We start from the raw sequence: 20000 nt of genomic DNA, 5'->3' as shown, positions 1-20000 counted from the left end.
AAGGAGAGAAAGGAGGAGTGCACTGCAAGTGTTTTTGTATGGATCACTCTTGCAACAGCACTGACTACTGAGATGATTCCCAGAGCTCACAAGGGATACCAGGTGGAGGGATATAGGCTGCAAAAGTTAGGATGAGCACAGCAAACCAAGACCTTGCTCTGGAAGCAATGTTTAGTTTGCAGTATTTGTAAGTGGTCCGGACAAAAGACCAGGTGGCAGCCTCTAGCATGGTCTATGCATTTACTCCCCTACAGAAGGTGTCTGTAGCTACAGCCACTTCTAATGTTGTGTGATGTCACAAGCCCCTCCAGTGTTTCCCGTGATAAATATAACAATACATAATGAAATAAGCCAGGCACTTACAAATGCCTATTTAGATATTGTTTTTCCCTCTTTCTTACCTGCAAAGGACACAACAAATGCTGATCGGAAGCCCTGATATTCTTGATTTTGTCTAAGTACTGCCTCAGTTGCCTATGGACATCCAAGTAGTGCAGAAATCTCTCAAACAGATTTTGTGGGTTAGGAAAAAAGACAGGCAGCTGTAAGATTTGACAGGCAGCTGTAAGATTTGACCAAGGGGAAACTCAGTTACCACTTTTAAGCTAAAGTAATGATGGGTCCTTGGGCTGACCCTAGCTTATGGAGCACTAAAAAGAGTCTGTGTCACATTAAATTCTGCAGTTCAGATACTCATCCAGCTGACATACAGGCAAACAGAAGAGCAATTTTCCAAGAAGGGAATTTCATGGATGAAGGTACAGCTGGTTAGCAAGTGGGTTGTAGAATCTTTTCCAGAACAAAGTTTGGGTACCATGGAAGAGCAATAATCTTTCTAGGTGGCCTTAAATGTAGGACTCATTTAAGGAAATGCCTGATAAGCTGCAGAGATGCTGGGAGTCCACAAGCATGTAAGCTGAAAAGACTGGAAGATTTACTTTCAGTGAGGCACAGGGCAGCTCTGAGCAGATCAACTCAGACTTGTAGTCATCACTACCATCTTTGGCAATGAGGCTAACAGAAAGTCTTGATTCATTTCCCAGCACCATATGAAGAATCTGTTCCATTTGGCCAAATAAGATCCTAACAGCAGGCTTCCTAGCCTCCTTAATGATATTTAGCATCTCCACTGTAAACTGGGGCCTAAAGGGAAATTGGGCTAGATCTTCCAATCTGTGAGCTGTATGGCCTTCAGGCTGCGAAGTCTGATGGACTCCCTTGCCTTGCATGAGGAGGTCCAACTGCTTTAGCAGTGTGACAGATTTTAACCAGGACAACTCTGAGAAAGAAACAATTCTGTCCAGAAAAAAAGTACAGTTTTGTACCTACCATAAATGTAGATGTTCGAGTGCTAATACAGCTGCAGTCATAACAGATGGGTTATCCTGCCGTCTGGCGGGTCCTCGGTCAGCCGAATTCCAATGTCTAGGTCCGGCGTCGGTTGTCGTCGCTTCTTCCCTGACGTCAGTGCGGCAGGGGTATAAAAGAACCAGCTGACGCCATCTTCTTCAGTTTTTCTTGCCCGAGATGTCATGTGCCTCCAGAAGGAAGGCAAAACATAAACTTATGTAATAATGCAATGTAAAATAATCAAAAAACAGTAGTTTGCAAGCAAATACACCATAACAGAATACCCCAATCAGGTTGTATGAGAAGGTGTTTGTCATAAGGCCTGTCCCAAGAGGGGATGGAGGGAGGGAAACCTGGACTGCAGCTGTATTAGCACTCTAATATCTACATTTATGGTAGGTACAAAACTGTACTATGTTCATCGTGCATACAGCTGCATTCATAACAGATGGGTAGAATCCCAAAGCTAAAAAGGGGTGGCAGGCACTAAGTGGAACTAGGAGGAGCAAGGATGCCCTGCAAGACTGCTGTGGCAAAGCCTGCTCTAGATTTAGAGTAAAGTGGAAGGTGATAGTGCTTGGAGAAAGTGTGCACAGAACTCCAAGTGGCTGCTTCCAAAATGTCCTTGGTAGGAACCCCCCTGAGGAAAGCTGCAGAGGTAGCTGTGGCCCTTGTGGAGTGGGATCTGATGAAGGCACAGTTTTTCCATGAAATGAGTAACAAAAATGTATGCAGTGGGCTATCCATTTTGAGATTGTCTGTTTGGAGATGGCCTTTCCTTGAGCACCTGTAGCATAGGACACAAAGAGTTGCTCGGATTTTCTGAATGGTTTTGTCCTGTCCAAATAATAACGAAGTTGTCTGTGAATGTCCAAGGAATGTAGTAGTCTTTCCCCTTTGTTTTGTGGGTTAGGATAAAAGGTAGGTAAGTGGATAGTCTGATTCAAGGCTACACTGGATACTACCTTTGGCATAAAGGAAGGGTTGGTTCGTAAGGAAACTCTGTCCTGATGGAAAATGATGAAAGGTTGCACAGCCATGAGGGCCTGTAGTTCCGAAACCCTGCGTGCTGAGGCGATAGCCAGAAGGAAGGCTGTTTTCCATGACAAGTACTGCAGTTCTGTTGAAGCAGCTGGCTCAAATGGAGGCAGGGTCAGTTTTTCCAAAATGAAGTTGAGGTCCCAAGCAGGTACTGGTGGTTTCCTTGGGGGTTTTATATTCTTAGCCCCTCTGAGGAACTGTCTTAAGAGAGGATGAAAGAATAAAGGAGGATCTGTGTTGTATTTGTGCAGAAATGGCTGAAGCATGGCTCTTGATGGAGGAGAAGGAAAGTCCACTGTTTAACATCTCAGCTAGGTACTGTAATATTTGATGTAAATGTATTACCCAAGGATTCTGGCCCTTTTTCTGATTCCAGGCACAAAACCGTTTCCATTTGGCGGAGTAGGCTTTTCTAGTAGAAGGTCTTCTGGCCTCCAAGATGACATCCTGCACCTCCTTGGAGAGGAGGGTCTGTTGGGAAATCAAGGGATTTTCCATGCAGCTAGATTGAGGGTTTTCAGCTGACTGTGAAGAGTTTTGAAGTTGTGCTGGGACAACAGAAGAGGCACTAGAGGCAGGATCCATGGTGGGGAATGCGTCAGGCTCTTCAGGAGTGGATACCAGTGTTGTCTTGGCCAGTCTGGAGCAATGAGAATCATGTTTGGCCTCTCTGCTCTGGCTTTTAATAGAACTTTGGGCAGCAGAGGAAGAGGTGGAAAGGCATAGACTGTCAATGTTGTCCAATTGAAAGAAAGTGCGTCCACTTTCCAGGCCTGTGGATGATAGGTCCTTGAGCAAAATTTTTTCAGTTGGTAATTTCTGTGGGTAGCAGAGAGATCTATGTCTGGCTGTCCCCATGCCTGAGCTATCTTTGCGAAAATTTGAGGATGCAACTTCCATTCGTGTGGCTCTGTCATATTTCTGCTTAGGCTGTCTGCCAGTGTGTTTTCCTTCCCTGGCAGGAGTTGTGCTTGAAGCTGGATTTGCAATTCCAGAGCCGTGTTCCAAAGGGACATGGCTAGTCTGCACAAGGGGTATGAATGAGTTCCTCCCTGTTTGTTTATGTAGCACATCACTGTGGTGTTGTCTTTCCTTATCAATAGCTGGCCTGGATGCAGTAGGTCTTTGAAGGCCATAATAGCATTTTGTACTGCTAGCATTTCATTTTGATTGATGTGTAGGTGCTTCTCTTTTTGGGACCATTTTCCCTGAATGCACTGATCTGTCATGTGCACCCCCCAGGCGTAGTCCGAGGTGTCTGTTGTAATGATTTGATTTGCCTGAGGCATGCAGAAGGGGAGACCTATGTTTCTTTGACATGCTTGAGCCCACCACAGAAATTCCTTTTGAAGACATGGAATGAGTGGTATAATTGTTTCCAAACTGTGGCTGTGTTGAGACCATAAGTTTTTTAGGTACCACTGAAGTTTCCTCATATGCAGCTTTGCACATGGGATCAGCAGGATGCAAGATGCCATGAATCCCAGAGCCTGCAGGACTTTCCTTGCAGTCAGCCTGGTGAAGGTTGCCATTTTGCTGAAGTATTGAGATAGTTGCCCTTGCTTCTCTGGCGTGAGGTAGGCCACCTGGGTGTTTGTATTCAAGCTGGCACAGAGGAAAATTATTGTTTGAGAGGGTATTAGTTTTGATTTCTTTTTGTTGACTGTGTATCCCAGAAAGTTCAACAGTTTTATTACAAACGCCAGGTGTTTCAGAAGTATGTGCTTGCTGTCCACTTGGATCAGGCAGTCGTCCAGATATGGGTATATTTGTATCCCTTGAAGTCTGCAGAAGGCAATTACTGATGCCAGGCATTTTGTAAACACTCTGGGCGCAGTAGATAAGCCAAAGGGCAATGCAGAGAATTGATAATGGGTTGAACCTGCAAGAAATCTGAGGTATCTTCTGCAATCTTGTCTGATAGGGACATGCAGGTATGCCTCCTTGAGGTCCAATGTTACCAGCCAAGACTCCTTGTCCAGCATGGGAAGAAGCTGCTGTAATGTGAGCATCTTGAATTTTGTGCAGTAAATATGTGTTTAGGATGGATAGGTCTAAAATAGGTCTCCAATATTTGTCCTTCCTTAGTACCAGGAATAGTCTGGAATAAAAACCTTGACCCTGTTCTTTTGCAGGTACCTCTTGAATAGCTTTCATGTCCATGAGAGCTGAAATTTGTTTTTGTGCCTCTGCCCTTTGATTTTGTGGCAGGTTTGGCATGCCTCTCATTTTTGGAAGGGTGTGAAAGTGGAATCTGTAGCCTCTGTCTATAATGTCCAGGATCCATTTGTCTTTTGTGACAATATGCCAATTTTTTGAAAATAATGCCAGTTTTCTGCCTAAAGGTGCTGCCATTAAAGCTTTGCTTGGCATGCAAAGGGGAAAGTCATTGTGTCTGCTTTCTGAATGACTGTGATCTATCTTCTCCACCTCTTGGTGTAGGTGCTTGCCATTGTCTGGCGATGAATGATCCTTGAGATTGCCCTCTACCCCTCGGGCACCTGTATCTGCCTCTTTGAGGTCTGTCCATGGCTGGAAAGGACCAATTTTTTGAAGGCCAGTTTCTGCTGAAACGTGGAGGTTGTACCTGTAGGAAATCTTTCACTGTTTGCATTGATCTTGCCTTTTCCTCCATTTTCTTTAGTACCTCCTCAGCTTTAACACCAAACAATACATCTTTTTGAAGAGGTGCATCTAGTAATTTAGCTTTGACATGATCTGGTAAGGTTTGCTCTTTGAGCCAAGCATGTCTACGTATGCTCTTTGAGCCAAGCATGTCTACGTATGAAAGACCCTGTAACAGCAGCTCTACATGAGGCCTCAAAAGCATCAAAACCACACTGTAAGGTATGTTTACCCACTTGCTCTGCACTATGCAACAAATCCTGCAACTCCTTTAAATCTGGTTGCTCAGGTTGTGTCATTTTGCTTTTCAACTGAGATAACAAAAACTGTTGATACTTTAACATATGGAACTGACAGTTTAATGCCCTTATGGTTAAAGTATACCTTTTTCCCCCACCTTTCTAAAGCTCTGGAATCTCTCTCTGAAGGTAATGGGTTTTTAGCAGTAGAGGCCTTAATTCCCTTGAGACCCTGTGAAATAGTTTCTGGGTCAGCAGCATGGCTTTTGTATAGGAACTGGTGTGAATCAGGAACCCGGTAATACCTGTCAGGTTTAACAGGAGCTGGAGGTAAAGAATCTGGGTTGAGGCTGGATTCTGTGTACACATCATCTAATATATCCAAGACAGGAGGGATAGCCAGAGACCTGTGCTGGGGAAGCAAGAGAAAATCCCTGAGCCTTTTCTTGGAATCTGAGTAATCTTGGCCTTCCCAGTGAAAGTGTTCTCTCAAGGTATGTAGGGTTTCCCCAAAAGAATAGTCCTCAGGGGGGGGAGACCGAGGGAATGGACTCCTCAGCATCAGAGTCTTCAAAAGGGGAATATGAATATTCCTGGTCCTCAGAATGTTCTGAGGTAATAGAGGCTTGATCTGAGGAAGGGTAGTCTTCCTCCAATCTGGGCCTTTTGTCCGAGGGGGGTTGAGAACCCCTGATAAGAGTATTCAAATCCTCAGCCATTTTGAGCATCTGTTTTGTAGGCATGGGGCCTTGAGAGGGGGTCTGTGGACCTTGTTTTTTAGTTTTCATGGCTGCTTTAGATTTTGTGAAAGCCTTAATGGAAAAGGAGGAAGGCCTGAAAACACCTTGAGAAGTGGCAGGCCTGTCTAAACTCTGAGTTTCCCCGCCAAGAGTGGCGTCGGTATCTGTAGTCAGAATGGGGGCCGAGGAGCCTGCGATCTCGGGCACAGAAGACACCGGTAATGAAGCGTCATCGGTACTCAGGGACTGCGTAGGCACCTCGCTGAGAACCGGAGCACCGGTAGTCAGCTTTAGCGTGGTGTCGGTAAAAGTCATGGACCTCATATGTCGGTCCTTATCTTTGTGTCTTTCACTCAAAACTGGAGTCGGAGTATCCGACGACATAATGTAATTAAATTTTTTACCAAAATAGTGTTGGGCGAACTCCGCCCGACGCTTAATAGTGCATTTGTTGAATCTAGCACAAAAACGGCAGGCCGAGACATCGTGGTCTGGGCCTAAGCAAGGAATACAGAAAGAATGGAAATCCTTATGTGGTATTTGCTTACCACATGAAATGCAATTATTAACTTTGTCTGACATCGGTCTGAGGCAAGAAAAGTTTCCCCAACGGGGTACTTAGCTTTCAAAAAGACTTCGGCTGAAATATTTTCGTAAATCTCAGTAGCTGGCCGACCGGCACTTGCGAACTGCTTCTGCTTCGGGCATCGCGCGGCAAGAAAGACTGAAGAAGATGGCGTCGGCTGGTTCTTTTATACCCCTGCCGCACTGACGTCAGGGAAGAAGCGACGACAACCGACGCCAGACCTAGACTTTGGAATTCGGCCGACCGAGGACCCGCCTCACGGCAGGATAACCCATCTGTTATGACTACAGCTGTATGCACGATGAACATCAGTGCTGTAAGAAGCATCTCTGACCCCTCGTCCTTTTCTTTCTAGGTTATCTTGGTTAGAAGGATGACTGAAAGGAGTTCATACAGGAACTGACCCATCGCAAAAAGGCATCTACTTCTTGATCTTCTTTGTGAGGTATTCTGGAGCCGTATTTTTCATAACTGCTTAATGTGCAGACAACCAAATCGGTCTATATCTGTGGAACAACCCACCAGTGAACTACGTGAAAGAAGACATCTCTGTCCAACAACCACTCATGGGGACCTGCAGGTGATCTGCTCAGTTGATTAGTCATTGAATTCGGCTGTGATGGAACACAGAATGCTTATAAGGTCACTGGATACTGAAGAGTTACTTTCAAAACAGCCATGGCCAGCCTCCCCACAAGGTAGGATAGCCCCCCCCTTGTGTGTGACACATCACAGTTGACTATCAACTATCACTTGCAAAACATTTTTTTCCATATGAGCTTGAAAGGCACGAACGCTATGATAAGGGACATTATTTTTATAACAATATTTTTTTTTCTTTTGAAAGTAGTTCTGATTCATCCTGGGTTCCTCATGTCAGGCATGAGGGATCTGTAGTTCGTGTCTGATTGTGGAGGATCCTTTTTGAAAGGTACTCCTTGCTTTAGTATGCCATTGTTAACTGCTACTCCAACTCCTGCCTGATATAGGGTAGCACAGAAATGATCTCCCCTGAGACTAACAGTGTTATGTCTGGGTACTGTGAGATAGCACCAGAGAATCATCATATACAGCATTGCCAGGGGCAACATCAAAATAGTGAAAGCCATGTTCTTCTCAGAGCACCTTTGCAGAAGTCTTCCAATCTAAGTTCTGGAAGTAGTTTGCTAGAGATTCCAATAGCAAATCATTTGAAGTATCGGGACTCACTAGAGTGAGTCCCAAAACACAGAAAATGAATGGTCAGTAAAGCAGATTTACACATACCAAGTCCAAGATGGCCATTTCCTGAAATATTTGATACCACCAAAATAAAAGCAAAAATAAAATAAAAATACCGCCAAAAACAGGCCACTGACAAGTAGAAATAAAAAAACAGATTTATTAAAACACTTAGCGCCTCGGCATACACTGCCTTCCAAGAATAAAACACACTTAACAAAACAGCTTTAAATATTTTCATCGTCATTACAAAAAACAACATCCTCCCCCAGTTATAATTCAATTAAATCGCATACTTCTAGTTACACTCTTTATTAAGCCCAAAGGGCTCCAGGGTACCAAACTTTAAAATGAAAAGTTGGTATGTTCTCTCAAACATACTTCAACCTTTTCTAAAACACAGCCTTTAAGATTATCAGGGCTGGAATTGTGGTAATGTAAAAAATGATTACCTAATGGACTTTCCTGCTCTTTATTTTTAATATCCCTCATGTTCTTGAAGTCGAACCTTAAAACTTCTATACGTTTCTCCAATGTAGAACAAGTTACAAGTACATTTCAAAACATAAACAATTCCTTCTGTGCAACAAGTAAAATGATGCCTAGGAACAAATCTAACTCCATTAAAATGTAAAAAAGAATTAACCAAATATTTACAAACTGAGCATCTATTACAAGAGACAGTGCCCCTCTTGACCACAACACTTTTATTTATACTAACTTCTGGGAGGGGGGTACAGTTGTGTACACTTACCATAAATGTAGATGTTCGAGTGTATTCACTGTTGCAGTCATCACATTTGGGTTATCTGCTTGCAGGTAGCCCTCAGCCGGTCTGAATACCAGAGTCTTGGGATTTCTGCATCAGATGCTGTCACTTCTTCCATGACGTCAGTGGTATAAAACATGCAGCCGACGCCATTACATCGTTTTTTTCTTGCCCCAGATGTCAGGTGCCCCCAATATAGAGAGCAATTACATGGTATGGAACACCCCCAACAAAAAGCAAATAAACATGATATAAGATATGACAAACAAAAAAGATAGGCAGAAGAAAAGAGAAGTCAGGGGGCTGGAGGGAGGGTAACCAGGACTGCAACGGTGAATACACTTCATCTACATTTATGGTAAGTCTACACAACTGTAGTATGTTCTTTGTGTTTCACTGCTGCAGTCATCACATTTGGCTTGATTCCCAAAGCTAAGGAAGGGTGGAGGTAGTTAAGAAGTATTAGGGCTGGCAATCTCGCCCTGTAAGACTGCTGTGGCAAATTTAGCTCTGGATTTAGAAAAGATAGGTAAGTGGTACTGTTTGGTGAAAGTGTGTACAGAGCTCCAGGTTGCAGCTTCCAGGATGTCCATGGTAGTGACTCTCCTGAGGAATACTGTAGAGGTAGATGTAGCCCTAGTGGAATGTGCTCTGATCCCCTGTGGGGTAGGTTTCCCATGGTGTTTGTAGCAGAAATGGATGCAGTGTGCTATCCATTTAGAAATGGTTTGCTTTGAAATGGCCTTGCCCTCTGCCCCTGCAGCAAAGCTGACTAGCAGCTGGTCACATTTTCTGAGAGGCTTAGTCCTGTCCAGATAGAACCTAAGCTGCCTGTGCACGTCCAGGGAATGCAGGATCCTTTCCCCTTTATTCTGAGGATTAGAGAAAAAAGTCGGCAAATGAATGGACTGGTTTAAAGCCACACTAGACACCACCTTGGGCATAAAAGATGGGTTAGTCCTGAGGGAAACCATGTCCACATGGAAGATAATGACGGGTTCCACTGCCATAAGGGCCTGCAATTCAGACACTCTTCTTGCTGAAGTGATGGCTAGAAGTAAAACTGTTTTCCATGAAAGGAATTTTAACTCTGCTGTAGCAGCAGGTTCAAAAGGCAGAAGCGTGAGCTTTTCTAATGCAAAGTTAAGGTCCCAGGCTGAAGTGGGAGCTCTCCTGGGTTGCTTGCATTTTTGGCTCCTATCAGGAACTGTTTTACCACAGGATGAGAGAAGAGGGGTGGCTCAGTATTATAATGAGCTGAGATGGCAGAGGCATGAATCTTAATTGAAGAGATGGATAGGCCTTTGTGGAGCATTTCTGTTAAGCAATCTAGTATATGAGGTAAGCTTCGCACAGTCGTGTCCCTTCCCTGGGACTGGCTCCAGGAACAGTATCCTTTCCACTTTTCTGAATAGGATTTTCTAGTACTAGGCCTCCTTGCCTCAAGTATGACATCCAGCACCTGCTTACTGACGGTTGCTGGTGATGAGTTCAGGGGATGAGCCACGCTGCAAGGTTCAGGGTCTGTAGCTGAGGGTGCAGAACCTGGTCCACCTGCTGGGACAGCAGGGAAGGAGTCTAAGTCAGGTGCCATGGTGGCAGTAGTGTCAGACTTCATAAAAGAGGGTACTCCAGTGTTGGCGAGGACAGTCTGGTGCAATCAGGATTGTCCTTGGCTAGTCCAGTTTGAACTTTAGTAGAACCATCGAGAGGAGGGGCAGAGGGGGAAAGGCATGGCTTGAGAGGCTTTCCCAGGTAAAGGACAGGGCATCCACTTTCCAAGCTTGACTGTAGGGAGTTCTGGTACAATATTTGCTCAATTGATAGTTCTGAAGGGAAGCAAAAAGGTCTACCTCTGGTGCCCCAGACCCGTTTCTCAAAAGCTTGCATATTTTGAGTTCCAGTTTCCACTCGTGTGGGTCCATGAGATTTCTGCTCAAGTCGTCTGCCAGTGAATTTAGTTTGCCTGGCAGGAATTGAGCTTGCAAGTGCACTCAGCTGCTCAAGGCTGTTTTTCACAGAACCATGGTTAATCTGCAGAGTGGGTAGGAATGGGTTCCCCCCCTGCTTGTTTATGTACCACATAACTGTAGCATTGTCTTGTCTTTATCAATAGTTGCCCTGAAAGAATAAGGCCTTTGAAGGTTGTCAGAGCATTCTGTACAGCTAATATTTCTTTCTGATTGATATGCAGGTGCCTTTGCTTTGGGCTCCATTTGCCCTGAATGCACTGCCCTGCCACGTGAGCCCCCCATGCATAGTCTGATGCATCTGTTATTAGGGTTTGGGTGGCAGGGGGTAGAGTGAAAGGGAGTCCCTTGTTGTGGTTGCAGGCCTCTGCCCACCAAAGGAACTCTGTCTTTAGGCAAGGAATGATAGGAATCATTGTTTCCAGGTTCTGAGAATGTTGACACCAGAGACTTTTTAGGTACCATTGAAGTTTTAACCACAAAGCAGGAACTGCAAGTAAACCAGAACCACAAAAACAAGCAGACCTCTCGCCACCAGGAAATAAAGTCAATCACGTTTATTGTACAAAATATATTGTGGAAAGGCTTCCAAACAAGACCAAAAGCACGTAAACGCCTTAATCCATTAACAAACAAAAAAACGCGTTTTTTTTTATCAACATTTTAGAAATACATATACATTTTCAAATTTTTCATGTTTTTTGTAAGGCTCATCTACGCAAGCAATGTAAATATTTATTTAGAACATATGTATTCATGAGATAGTTGGTCATAGCTTTATGCATTTGCAGTATTTTATATGATGTAACATTATTTTTTTCAAACATGTTTTATATGCATTTTATCTTATTTTATGATGTATCTTTAAATATTTAAATGTTTAATATTTAAATATTTAAATGTTCCTAATTAACTAATTGATGGTGTTTGTTATATAAGGGAGTTCCTTTGATGTACTGATCGTCTGATGAAGTCAAGAAGTTGGCAGCGTTTTGTTTGTTAATGGATTAAGACGTTTACGTGCTTTTGGTCTTGTTTGGAAGCCTTTCCACAATATATTTTGTACAATAAACGTGACTGACTTTATTTCCTGGTGGCGAGAGGTCTGTCTTCCTGACTGCTGCTTGTTTTTGTACCATTGAAGTTTCCTCACATGCAGTCTTGCATATGGAATTAGTAAAATGCAAGAGGCCATGAACCCTAGGGCTTGCAGTACTTTTCTTGCAGATAGATGGGTTTTGGTGGCGAGTAGACTGAAGTAGTTTGTCAAATAAATTTGTTTCTCGGAGTGAGGAATGCCATCTGGGACGTTGTGTTCAAGCTTGCTCCCAGGAATACAACCTGTTGACTGGGTAATGTAATGCGCAATAAAGGTATGGTGAGAAGACCATGTGGCTACTGCAGAAATATCATCTACAGAAGCTTTTGCATGAAATACTGCTGATGTGGCAATATCCCTTGTAGAACGAAATGTAATTGTTTTGGGAAGTTGAAGTCCTTGAGATTGATAAATGAAGGAGATGCAGTCTCTCAACCATTTAGCTAAGGTCACCTTGGTAACTGCACAACCCATTCGTAAGGGAGAGAAGGCTACAAATAACTGGCCAGATTTTCGGAATTCCTTAGTTTTATGGAGATAAAAATGCAATGGTCTGTGAACATCCAGTAAATAAAGAAAATATTCTCTTTTATTGGCAAAATTAGGAAAAAAATTTGGCAGCTGTAAGGTCTGATTGATACTGGATTCAGTAACAACTTTTGGAAGAAAGGAAGGTTTTGTTCTTAGTTGTACTCTGTCTTTATGGAAGATTAAATAGGGTGATCTGCATGATAAGGCTTGCAACTCGGAAACTCTCCTTGCAGAGGTGATGGCCACCAGAAATAAGGTCTTCCAAGTCAAAAATTTTAAATGACAAGAAGCCGCTGGTTCAAATGGGGCCTGTTAAGGCTTGGAGAACTGTAGTCAAATCCCATGGAGGAACTGGCTCTTTAAAGGGGGGAGGGGCTCAGCAAGAACAACCTTTCAAGAAAGCTCTGGAAGGTTTATGGGACATTATTGACAAGTCATTGTAGCCAGTATGAAAATTCGAGACTGCTGCTAACTGAACCTTTATAGTGGAAGCAAAGGAACCATATTCGAAAAGGGTGTTCAAGAAGTCTGGAATGTGTTCAATCGGGGCGTTAAAGGGATCAAGTCCTTTGTCCAAAACCCATATGGTAAATCTTTTCCATTTGCACAGGTAAAGTTTCCTAGTCATAGGCATGTGATGTGCAATAATAATGTGTTGCATGGGCAATGAAAGAGAGGGATGCCTGGCAATCATGGGAATTGGAGAAAGTACACCGTCAACTTGAGGTGCTATAAATTTGGGTGAACCATGCCCTCTGGGTGAGTTAGCAAACGGGTCCAGAGTCCATGGTTTCTGTAACAGATGAGGTCAGAATGGGGAAATGAGAATTATGGTATTCTTCATCTTTTTGGCTTTCTTCAGAAATTGTGAAATCAGAGGAATGGGGGGAAAGGCATATAACAGACAGGGAAGCCAACTGTGTAGAAGAGCTTCTCTGGGTGATTCCCCCGGTGGTGGGATTAGAGCAAAATAACTTCTGCATTTGCTGTTCAGAGGAGAAGCAAATAGGTCGCAGCAAGGTTGACCCTGTCTGCCACTACCAAGTTCAGAGACCACTCGTGAGGCATTAGAATAGTCCTGCTCAATTTATCTGCTATCACATTGGAGCTTCCCGTAATGTGCATTGCTGTCAAAGCAGCTGGAAGAAATCGCCCATTGCCAGACTCTGAGTGCCTCTAGACATAGTGGGTATGAATTGGTTCCCCCTTGTTTGTTGATGTACCAGACTACCGACATATTGTCTGCCTGACCTGCAACTATCCCTAGAGGCAGGGTATCCTGGAATGCTTGCAACACTAACAGCACTGCCCTCATCTCTAGAATACTGATAAGCAAGTTGGCCTCTAGTTGGGACCATGTGCCTTGAACTGTCTTTCCCAGATAATGCCCTCCCCCCACCTATCTGGGAAGCATCCGTGGTCACTACGGATTGAGGCTGGGGAAGATTAAATGGTCGGCCCAGTAGAATCTGATCAGAATGAAGCCATCATTTTAGGTCCTGTTTGCAATGAATCGTGATCGAGATTTGGTAGGACATTGGCTGGTGAATTAGTGACCTCTGCGTTGCTAGTAACCACTGTAGTATTTGCATGTGAAATCCTGCTAGAGGAACCAGAGTAATTGAGGCAGCCATCGAACCTAAAGTTTGAAGTATCATTCTTGCTGGAACTCTGTCGCTTTGGAGGATCAGTCTGACTAGAACCCTGATGCTTAGTAGTCTCTATGGAGGAAGGGAAGCAATTCCTGAGATAGTGTTTAGATGTGACCCTATGAAAACTAGTTGCTGTGTAAGTTGCAGATTTGATTTTTCGAGATTTATTGAAATGCCTAGGGATGTGCAAACAGACATGGTGTAGTCTCTTGCCTGTTCTAAATTATGAGTGGTGGTATAAGTGAGGAGCCAGTCATCACGGTTTGGAAAAACTCGAAAACCTTGCAATCTGACGTGAGCTGCAAACCACTGCCATGCATTTGGTAAACACACTGGGGGCTAAGGTGAGTCCAAAGGGTAGTGCTCTGAATTGATACTGACTGGCTCCTAGCCAGAAGCGTAGAAACCTCCTGGAGCTCTTTTCCATCTTTATGTGGTAATAAGCATCCTTGAGGTCTACAGAGCATATCCAGTCACCTTTTTCCAAGAACGGAAGTATGGCTTGTACTGTACACCATCCGGAATTTGGTATGGTGAACCAATGTGTTGAATCGGCTGAGAACTAAAATTGGTCTCCAGTCCCCTGTTTTTTTGGACACTAAAAAGAATCTTCAGTAAACCCCGGATCCTATCTGGTCTGGGGGGACTTTCTGGATGACTCTTTTTCTAGCAGCTTTTGGATTTCTAAGACTGCTGACTCCCTTTGATTGGGTGGAACATCTGGGAGTTTTTTTCTGTGATTTGGGAGTTACAAACAATGGGATTCGATAGCCTCTGGATATTATTCCGAGCACCCATTTGTTCGAAGTTATTAGTTGTCAGGCAGGTAGGTGCAGGGATAATCAGCCCCCGACTGCCTCCAGAGGTGGGCAATCGGGCATCTGTTAGGGATGCTGATAGGAAGTACCAGAGAAGGATTCTCTGGACCCCTGATTCTGTGGTCCATTCCTGCCTCTAGGGCGGCGTCTTCCAATGTTTCCCCCTCTTCCCCAGGGGGGGGATCTTTACCTCACGAGTCATAGAAAGGCCCTTTGGATTTCTTGAACCATAGTCTCCCACTCCTCTGATTCCTTGAGTAAGGTCGCTGAGGGATAGAGAAACGTATGCCCATGGCAGATAGGTTCTTGCCATCCTGCTCATTTCTGGTTAGAGTTTCTTAAACTTTTGGGCCAAAAATGGTGGATCCGTCTCAAAGGGAGCACTGACAAATGACGCTTTGAATGGCTCCACAAAGTCGCATAAGTGCATCCATTCTGATGGCTATACCGGAACCCGCTGCTCTGGACATATCTTCACTTGCATGTGCTATGAGCCTCATGGACAAATTAAAGATGGATTCTAAGGTCGCAAGCTGGGAGGAAACCTTATCTTGAACTTCCTCAGCTACTACTCCTAACAAAGTATCTGAAAGTTCCTTAATCAAATCTCTTTGTAATCTGGTAAAGTGTGCCATATAGTTCAAAGACCATAGAGCAAAGGTAGTTGAAGCATAAACACGCTTCCCAAATCTATCAAACTTCCTAGACTCCTTGTTAGTAGGATGGATAGTGTGACTCTCCTCTGCGAGTTCTTTCTTGGAGGCTGCTGCTACCACTACAGCATCAACAGGGATTCCCTTTGACCAATGTGGTTCCTCTTTAGGTGCAGATAAAATGTGATCTGGACTCTTTGGGATAGGCTCTATGGTGGTCAATATCTTTCACACTTGCTGAGCAATCAATTTGACAAGATTGTCAGTGGGTGGAGAAATCCAAGAAGTGGAGGGTTGGGTGCGAAAAGCCTCCAAGTATACCGATTCCTTTGTGGAATGTTGGTTGGATGACCAGTCACTCCTCTGCTTAAGAATTTCAAGGATGCCCCCGACGAAAACATCTTCAGGGGCTGACGAAGGGGAACCTTCTCCATCAAAATCAGTATCTTCAGTGTAAGACTCTTCTGGGGAATCAAGGTGCTTCCTCTTGCACTTCCTCTTCGTAGGGACTTCCTCGGGGGGGATGTTCCGGGGAAGTTTCCAAAGAGGTGACCACCAAGGTGGGCGTTACCTGGGACTTTTGCGCCCTCTGTCCAGGGAATAAGTTACCTGGGACATTTGCTCCCTCTGTCCAGGGGATGAAGTCAGTGGTAGCTCCGGCTGACAAGAAGGGGAAGAAATCTGTCCCATCATGGAGGGCAAAGACTGTGAATCCCTGAAGGATAAAGCCTTCTCCATGATACGGAAAGCAGGTCCCCCCGTAGAGGGATGGGAAGCCCAGAACTGAGAGCCTGCTTCAGAATCAGGGTCACACTCCGCAGCGAGGAGATCTCCCATGCACCTGGAGCCTTGGTCTGAACTATAAGGGCCGATGCTCTTAGAGGCATGGATGACTCAGACGGAACCGAAAGGGTACCATGTATCCTGGAACTGACCAGCAAGTCCTGACCCGGGGGAGTCCTCCAGTGCAGAAGACTCAAGGATACTCAAGGAGGTTGTCAGAACCGAAGCCAGAGCTATCGAAACTGACTCAGAGCCGGAATTGTCGGGACTGAGCACTTCAAAGGCTCCGATAGGGTTGGAGGAGGAGTGCAGGTAGGAGTCATGGAGAGTGTAGTCTTGACGCCGGATTGGCTCGGAACTTAGGATAATCCTCTTGCCACAAGGAGCTGATCCACTAACCTCATGATGTCTTGTTCCGATAAGGTCTTGGTAGACCTCATCGATAAAGTGGAAGGAGACCTACACTGTCTGATTTCCACAAAAGGGGTGCCTCTGAAGAGGTCTACAGATGGTGAGCAAGTTATTCTAGGAAGTATGGGTAATTTCGTAGTCTTTGGAACTGAAGGCTCTGTCGGAGCCGACACCGAAACATCTGTCTGTTCAGAATCTGTTTTGGTAGAGTGAGATAAGTTTTCCAGACCCAAAGAACTATTCGGTGCCAAACTAGCTTTTGAAATTTTCCTTGCCGGTTCCAAAGAACTTGGAACCAAAAATGCTCGCTTTTTTGAACTGTGGGATGAAGTTCCCACTTCCCCAGTTTTCTCTTTGGAACCAGAAATGGCCTTGTCAAACGGAGATTTTAAAAGTCTTTCAAAAGTAATTTGTTCTTCCTTTCCATAAGTGTGCGAGAAAAGAAACTGTGACAAATCACACAGTTCTCCTGTACATTAATTTCTCCTAAACAGTAGACACATACGGAATGCCCATCAGAGTTGGGCATTTGGTTCTCCTGTACATTAATTTCTCCTAAACAGTAGACACATACGGAATGCCCATCAGAGTTGGGCATTTTACCCTCACATTTTTCACATCTCTTGAAACTTGAAGCACCCTTAGGTTTTAAACAAGACTGTGTTTTGTCGGACATATCTAACAGAAAAAAGGGAACAGATCAAAAAAAAAAAAAAAAAAAAAAAAAATATATATATATATATATATATATATTTTTTTTTTTTTTTGGAAGGAAGGGAAAGAATTGCTAATGATGGTAATCAGAATACCTAAAAAGGTATAGGAAAGGATTACCAACAATGATAAGGGAAAGATATACCGTATGTTAAAAAGGGATGAGGAGCGGGTAGATTTAGTAATTAAGAGACTAATATAAGACCGTTTTAGAAATTTTAGAGAAAAAAAATTACATAACTTACAAACAAATCGCCAAGGCTCGAGAGATAAGGAAAGGACATCTGGTCTGCGATGCTGCAAACGACATCTGAGGTCATCTCTGTGAGGAGCATTATCCCACCGTCAAGGATTAGGTGAAGATTAACGACATCAGATAATATGTTATCCCTCAGCACTGTCTATGCCACTGTGCATACTTCTGCTGACCAGATTTCAGCAACAGTATAGAAAGGATAAAGGTAGCTCAAAGAATAACAAAAACATACCATATCTTCACTAGAAGCCACTGAGAGACACCACAGAAGATGCATCTATGTATATTGGTTAAAAAAAAAAAAAGGGGGACAGACATGTAAAATGATCTCAATGAAACCTAGAAAGACCAAGTGTATAACCAATTCAAATCAAAAGACATAGTACAATCATTTTGTTCATTTATTCATTTAACATTTGTTTACCTTGAACGTCTGACCTGGAATGAGCCAGTTTCACTGGAGGCTCGGGGAGAACCACTCTAGATGCATGTCTTTGTAATGTGGAAGGAAACTGCAGCACCCGGAGGAAACCTACACGAATGCAGGGAGGACATGCAGATTCCGCACAGAAGGCACCCCAGCCAAGAATCGTACCGAAGAACCTCTTGCTGTGAGGCGACAATGCAAAATGCTGCACCACTGCACCGTTCAAGACAGCACAGTGTAAATATGCAAGCAAGACAGCTAAGGAAAGGTACATTTTCTTCATAGACAGGGTGGTGCACAGTCAAAATTGGGATGAAATTAGTGGCTCTGTGGCAAATGTTGGTAAGGTTCTTTCCATGACCCAAACACCTCAGACCTGACTAGCAGCCTAGACACTGCAAGAACCACCTGGGAAAGAGTGAAGAATGAGGAGATTATTGCTTGCCCTACTCTCTATGGTGGGGAGAATCATGGGTGTGTATCTAGACTGCATACTCCGCCTCCTGATCCTTGGTACAGACCAGAGAAGAGACAGAAAAAGTTGCCTACAAGGAAGGTGTGGTCTTCCAATGGATCATAGGAGGTTACTACACTAATGGCCTGGGGCCCTGACAAGCCTAAATAGGAGTTTATCCCCAAAAAAGAAACCTCAGTCAGCACTTGTCTCCCCTGTCAATGCAGAAGAAAGGTGGAACCCCTGGGACAAATTTGTGGTTTCCCATCCACTCATCAGAGTTGCACTTGAAGAGGGTCAGCGAGGTACTCTGACATGCATGGGAAGTCTATGTTGGGGCAGCCTTTGAGAGACAAACCTGTCTCTCCAGTAGGGTTTGTTGACGTTGCGTATTAGATTTAGGCTTTTCAACTAGATAATGCATAAGAAGTCAGACTTACGGATATGGAGCATTTCTAGTAGGGCAGTGTCTGATACTGCCTTGTAGGCAAAACACAGATCACCTCTGAGCAATCTGTACGATACAGAGTAGAGTGATAGTGATTTGAGCCTGTCAGCATAGGACAGATGTTGGAGGCCATGGATTCTCTCTGCGAGGTATTTCTGTGGTCTTTCCAGTTGTGTTGCTTACAAAAGAAGATGACGCATCCCTGCAAAGATGCAAAGCACATCCACACATACTCCCACTGGCAATTATGAGTATGTGCAGGGCAAACAAAGCTAAGAAAAAACATCTTTGATAGCTGCCTGAATAACAGCCTCCCCCCAGCCATGTCCTTGCCTCATTGCAGGGAATAAAAATTTGATAAATGGCCTCAGGAATGTCTCTAATGTTGGCAGGCACAAAGGAGTAAAATGTAAAAAAAAACTGAATCAATTCAATAGCACACTGGACATAAAGAACATTTTATAAAGTGTGAGAAGAATTAAGTGTTGGATATACGGCATCTGAAGCTAATCCGCATACAGCTGATGTGGGGTATACCTTCATTATCAGTCATCAAAACTTAACAATTCTGCAACTGATAAAGAAAAGCTGATATCCATCTCCTTTGGAATGACAGCAGACTTGCAAATCAACTTAAAACCCATGTTGGACTGAACCTGTATTTTTTTGTCTGAACTGTACAATTTTCTCAAATATGTGACTAATTTCATTGACTCCATTTACTTGTACACAAAAATGCATCTTTTCCCTACCAAGTTTCACTAAACTAAGTAGGTCACACACTAATATGTTTAACGAAGGATACTATGCTTATATATGGTTAACCTACAGTACAGATAGCACAGCACTTTATTATTCAACACTTTGTAATTAATTAGCAACCTGAACAGTTTCTCCTTTGCTGTTCTCCTGCCTACCACAAATTAATGTGAACTGACTTCTTAGTTCTGAATCCTCCTTGCTTTCTGACTCAAAGAATGACGACCTTGGTTGAAAGAAGCAATTATCTTTCTCAGTGTAATTGCCTTATAAAACCCTGCTTCCTATTACAATGCAGAAGACTGCTACTTCCTCGATTAACTAAATTTAAACTAATAATGCATTATCAATACATTCATTAAGCCGGAAATAAAAAGGCGTTAGACTTTAGGATGCAACTCTGAAAAGTGGTTAGATTGTACACCAGTTTTAACAACTTTTAAAAAGATGGAGA

At 43.7% G+C, this 20000-nt stretch overlaps 1 protein-coding gene across 1 annotated transcript in view; it reads right to left on the bottom strand.

Annotated features, from left to right (window-relative positions):
• The window catches only part of SLC15A4 (solute carrier family 15 member 4), a 1071506-nt gene that overhangs the window by 443233 nt on the left and 608273 nt on the right, over positions 1–20000 (bottom strand). The gene's annotated exons all lie outside the window — the stretch shown is intronic.

This window comes from Protopterus annectens, chromosome 4.part0 (genome assembly GCF_019279795.1).
Source record: "Protopterus annectens isolate FY-2018-M chromosome 4.part0, PAN1.0, whole genome shotgun sequence".
Lineage (NCBI taxonomy): Eukaryota > Metazoa > Chordata > Ceratodontiformes > Protopteridae > Protopterus > Protopterus annectens.
This window is presented reverse-complemented; position numbering and strand designations above follow the sequence as displayed.